Genomic DNA, 6,211 nt, shown 5'->3' with positions numbered 1-6,211 from the left:
TCCGGTGCCTTAGTCCAGATTCTAGACCTTTATGCTCTTCCGGCACGGAGTCAGTAACCAAAGAATGCGGTTCAGTCGCTTTAAAAACGGACCGGACTTTAGAATGAGCAAAATTTGGCTTCAAGTGCAGTCCTAGACGCAATCGCAATTCTAAAGAGGAATTTCTCATTAGTCACCACTTAACCTATTAAGTCCTAGCGTAAAAAAGTCAAGTTTAGTGTACAAAGCACATTATTACATTAATCTACAACACGTAAATAGTACTATCCTCAGCACATACTGCTTTATGCGGCTTTTGAAAAAAGCAAAGTTTTGATGACAGAAACACGGAAAATATGTGCACTTTCCCAACGGTCACAAGATTATTAGTAAAGAACTGCTCACCACCTTCCAATCCCAAAAATAAAAGAATTCTCATTTTTCCGTAACCTTTTTATGCCGACGAATGTCAAATTTATGTATTACTCCAACATAAGAGATAAAATGGTGTAATAATGTAATATGATTTCCATTTTATGGCATTGTTATGTAATTTCATAGTCATTGTTATGAATGATGGAATAGTCTGTTGAATTCTGTCACTTTCACTTTCTCCTATAATCTCACCAACTCAATTGTACCCAAGTCAATAATCAATTTATTGTATATTGTATTTTTATTTTTTTTGGAAGTAGCTAATACTGTGTAAAGGTCATATGCCTTTTAAATACTTGTGAATTTTAAAAGAGTATATATTGCCAAATGGTTTCTAAACGATCGAACTAATTTTCACTTTAAAAAGAGACCATAGAAATTAATCATAAATGATAAGATACGGATGAAGAGCCCTAAAAATTGTTTTCTTGTGACCAGTTCCAGTGCTCACATCAGTGTCACGATGTCATTAGTGTGATTGTTAGATGAAACGTTTAAGTAGTCTGAATATTTAATGTCACTTGTTTTGCACTGATACAAATTTATATTCAGAAAATAACTGCTAACACTACATAATTTGAAAATACGAAAGTTAGATAACAAAATGAACAATTCTACCACTCAGCAGTGACTGTAGAATTGCTAAAATAGCTTACAAATTCACTTTCATTATTCACACAAAGTATTTATAGATATTGTATAGATATTAAAACAAAACATAGTGGGGTACAGGGTTGGCTCAGAGAGTAAACCAGCGCTTGCTGCCAGTAATGAAGAGCAGAGTTAGATGATGCCTGAGACCCACACGAGAGGAGAAACTTGACTCCTTCAAGTTTTATTCTGACTGCCAAACATGCTCTGATGTGCACATGGATCCACGAACATATGTCACAAACAAATGCATGTGATTAAAAACTTACTTTAAAAGAATGGAAGAAAAAAAATAGTGTAATAATGTAGATAGAAGTTCATCTTTGAGCCAGGAATGGAGGCACACACCTTTAATCCCAGCACTTAGGGTGGCAGAGGCAGGTGGCTCTCCACTAGTTCAAGGCCAGCCTGGTGCTCACGGAGAAAACATGTCTTGAAAAACAAAACTGAAGTCAAACAAAAAAAGAAGTTCATCTTCTTGCCTCCCCTTCACAAGTGCTGGGATTACAGGGGCATACCATCATGCCTAAGTCAATATTTGGATATATTATCTACAATGAGAACGATTCCCCACAATCAAAATAATTAACATTCATCACTGAATATGTTTGGCATTTGTGTGTGTGTGTGTGTGTGTGTGTGTGTGTGTGTGTGAACAACTGATTTCTATCTTAAACAATTTTAACACTGCAAAACCATTTTATTAAATACAGTCACAGTGTTTTACGTTAGATTGCAAAATGTGATCTGATATTACTAAAGCTACTGTTTGACCAAAGTGTTTTCTCTTACCCTTACTCTCTTCTATCTACTCAGACCTGCTTTATGCATCTAAGAGTTCCTCTGTGTGGTGGTTTGAATAAGAATATTCCCCCAAAGGCCGTACATTTGATTGCTTAGTCACCTGGGAGTGGCACTATTTGAAAGAATTAGAAGGATTAGGAGGTATGGGCTTGTTGGAGGAAGCATGTCACTGGGGGTGAGTTTGAAGTCTCAAAAACCCATGCCAAGTCTGGTGTCTCTTTTGGCCTGTGCTTCAGGATGTAAGTCTCAACTACTACTACAGAGACTGTGTAACTCCATGCTCCCTGCCATGATGATCGTGGACAAAACCTCTGAAACTGTTAGCAATCTCCCAGTAAAACATGCTCCTTTATAAAGGCTGCCTTGTTATCCCAGTACTCAGGGAGGCAGAGGCAGGAGGATCTCTGTGAGTTTGAGGCCAGCCTCATTCTATAAAGTGAGTGCGGGACAGCCAAGGCTACACAGAGAAACCCTGTCTTGAAAAACAAAACAAGAGTTGCCTTGTTCATTGTGTCTCTTCACAGTAACAGAACACTGACTAGGACACAAATGTTGGAATATGCAGAATTTGTCGGTTTTGTTCATTTACAGTGTTGGTTGGTAACTTTTGCTTTCTTGGGAAGTGGTTGACCATTCAACAATATCTCCAGGCCCAGTATTTATATTTTTGTACTACTTTGTTTTCCTTAACATAACAGTATTATAAGCATTTGAAGGAGCCAGAGAGGCCAAGGACACCAGGAGAAAACTTACAGAATCAACTAACCTGGGCCCTTAGGGGACCACAGAGACTGAACCGCCAGCCAGAGAGTATGCATGGGATGGACCTAGGCCCTCTGCATGCATCTAACAGTTGTGCAGCTTGGTCTTCATGTGGACCTCCTAACAGCAAGAGCAGAGGCTGTTGCTGCCTCTATTGCCTGCCTTTGAATCCCTTTTCCATAACTGGGCTGCCTTGTCTAACCACAAGAGGAGAAGATGCACCCAGTCCTATTGAAACTTGATGTGCCAAGGTGGGTTGATCACCAGTGCAGGTCTCCCCTTTTCTGAGAAGAAAAGAGGAGGGGGGTGGGAGAAACTGGTGAGGCAAGAGGAAGGGACTGGAAGGAGAGGAGGAGGGGCAGGAAGCTGTGACTGAGATGTAAATAAATAAATAAATAAATAAATAAATAATAAAAAAATGATAAGACTTTTTTCTTTCCAGAGGCTAAATAATATAGCATTGTGTATACATATTTAATCTTGTGTTATTTATGTAGTTATTTGTTCATGGACCCTTAATTTGTTATCATATCATAGTTATTGTGAACAGTGCTATAATTAACTTGGGAGTACAGGGGTGCTTTTGGTACAATGATTTCCTTTTCATACATTATATATATATATATATATATATATATATATATATATATATAATATTTCATACAATATACACATACACAGAAGTAGAACCTCTTGAGGTTTTTGACATGTATTTGAAATATCATACTGTGGTTTTAATTTATATTTTTGACCAGTGATGCTGAACACCTTTCCACACTTGCTATGCTTTAAATTTTTTTCTTTATTAAAGTAATAAATAAGTCCTTTGCCCATTGATTTGTAGTTTTCATATTTTAAGTGATATTTTAAAGCCTTGCAGATCATTCAGAATTGCTGAACATCTTTAAATATGTGACAATTTGAATTGCCAAAAAAAAAAAAACCTTAAGCTTTTGAAGTTTTATTAGATTAGTTGCTTTGATTTTTTTGTTTCTTTTTTTTTTTCTTCTTCATTTTCTTTTGGTCACAGGGTCCATATAGTTCACACTGGGCTCAGTTCTCACTGTGTAGCCTAGGATGACCTTGCTTTCCTGATCTTCCTGCCTCTACCTCCCAGTTGCTGGGATTACAGATGTTTGCCATCTTACTCCTTTACCCAGCTTCCTATACTGCTGGAGGTTGAACCTGGTTTAGTGTATGTGAGGATGACACCCAACCCACTGAACTACCCCCCAACTCAAGAGTTTCTCTTTTTAAAAATAAAGATCACAAGCTGGATGTGGTGACACATGTCTGTCAGTGTTTCCAAAAGTCAAGAGGCTGAGACAGGAGAATTGTGAGGTTAATACCAGGATGCATGGTGTAACTCTCAATATATATTATATTATATATATATATTATATTATATATTATATAGATATATTATATCTATATAAACACTAGATATTACAAACAAGAATACATTGAAATTCATTTTTATAAAGCACGGGAGTAACTAAAACACAAAAAGTAAAAACTTTAAAATCTAAACAGTAAGAATTACTGTAAATGATATATAAAAGCATTGTATTTTTCCTTTCTGGCTTGTGCCAACAGACACCCACAGATGCACAGGTATAAGGATTTTTGGAGAGTCCAGGTTTTCTTACTGTTACCAATATTTGAATTTTCTTTGTATATAGCAGTTCGGGTGGAATAGTTTATTAAACTGTCATATCAGCATTGTGAAGACATTTGCTCGTAGTTATCTTGATGCCTGGGGATGATGGTAGATAGCTGTAATCCTAGCACTCAGGAAGCCGAAGCAGGGGGACCATGTATTCAAGGCCATGTGGGCTACGCAGTGAAGTGCTGTCTGAAAAACAGACAAGTGAACAAAAATTGTTTATGTTTTTACATTTTTCCTTATTGAAGATAGTGTAATTATTAGTTTTAGTAGCCTCATAAAAAGCATCGGAATCATACCTAGTCAAAAGCCCATGGATAGGCCGCTCATAGATCCTAATCGGGAACATAATACTTTTATTTTGCTAAGAAGACACATTGTCAAAATGCCTTCTAAATGTTTGTGTTTATACCCATAAATTGCTGCTACTTTCAGTATTCACAGTGGGTACCGCTAGCTGATGCAGAGACTCATAACGTGTAAAAGTGCTAAGAATACATGACTATTGAGTTGCCAGCTCTAAATGGATCATCTATATCAATGTTCAGCCCTGGCCCAGGGTACATTGCAGAAGGGGACCAAAAAAAAAAAAAAAAAAAAAAAAAAAAAAAAAAAAGCAAGCTCTGAATGGAGGAGTGTTCTGAAACATTGTCCTTGAAGCATGGCACAGTTGACCCAGCTTATCAACAGCACAGAGTGGGTGATGAGGGGGTTTATGAGGACCCACCCAGCTGAGGAGTTATTGGTGATTAGTGACTACTGGGGAGAAGTAAAATGCTCCCTAAATGGGATTGACCACTGATAGGTTCTCCATGTCCCAGTGGATAGCCTCATATCCATGAACATGTGCACGGTGGATGATAAAATAAGAGGACACAAAGGTGAGAAAGGGTTGTTTCGGTGGGGGTCAGAATTAGATGATACGTTTGTGGATACAGAGGAGCAGGGTGGCAGGGTTGGCTAGGATCAAGATCTTATATACATATATATGAAATTGTTAAAGAATAAATATACACTTCTAGAAAAATACAGTCTTACCAGCCAGCTAAGTCACTTAGATAAATGCTATGATCACAAACCCGGAAGTACAAGAATGAGTTTTTTTAAAGTTTAGGATTGAACTCTAGCAGATTCCGTAGCAATTAGAGTGATACACAACAGGATTTGACTTTCCTTTTCTTCCTGGCCCTGCCCCCCCCCCACTGTCTTTCTCTCTCTCTCCCTCCCCCCCACCCCATCTCTTTCTCCCTTTCTCTGTACCTTGGTATTTTCCTAAAATGAATTATTTTCTTAAAACTTTTTTCTTAAGTTTCTTAAGACTTAAGACTCTGAAAGTCTATGCTTTCAGAGAGGACTCCAAGTAAAACAAATTGAAATGTTTAAATATAGGCATTTTAACTGAAAGTCTTTTAAAATGAATGCCTCAAAAATGAATTTTACCATAGCTCATTTTTATGGATTAAAAGTTTCGCAGAAAGGAGAACATTTTTACAGATAGTAGTTTAAGCTATTATCATTAGGAATGACTTCCTTATGTGATAATGGCAACAATTTTCAAAGAATGACTTTTTTATTATCTAAAATATTAGCTTTAAAAAACTATTTCAGCTTTAATCAAATTTTACCACTGATGATACACATAAATGTTAGACAAATTGTCTTCTTAACATTTAAATAAATTAGCCAAAAATTTGAATTTTACTGCTAACTCTTATTTGTATTAAATTTTTCTGAAATCTCATCAGTGCATAAAATTACTAAAATTTTCAGTTTCTATGTTTTATATTCCTGACTCTTATTTTGAAGTATTTTGAATTATACTTTCTCAAGAAACGGATGGTGTGTCTTGTGGTTTCCTGCTAACCTAGGAATGGGTTGTCCAGTTCACTGTGGATATAAACACATTTTAAGAGA

The sequence above is a fragment of the Acomys minous genome, assembly GCF_964271855.1.
Source record: "Acomys minous genome assembly, chromosome: 5".
In the NCBI taxonomy this organism is placed as follows: Eukaryota; Metazoa; Chordata; class Mammalia; order Rodentia; family Muridae; genus Acomys; species Acomys minous.
This window is presented reverse-complemented; position numbering follows the sequence as displayed.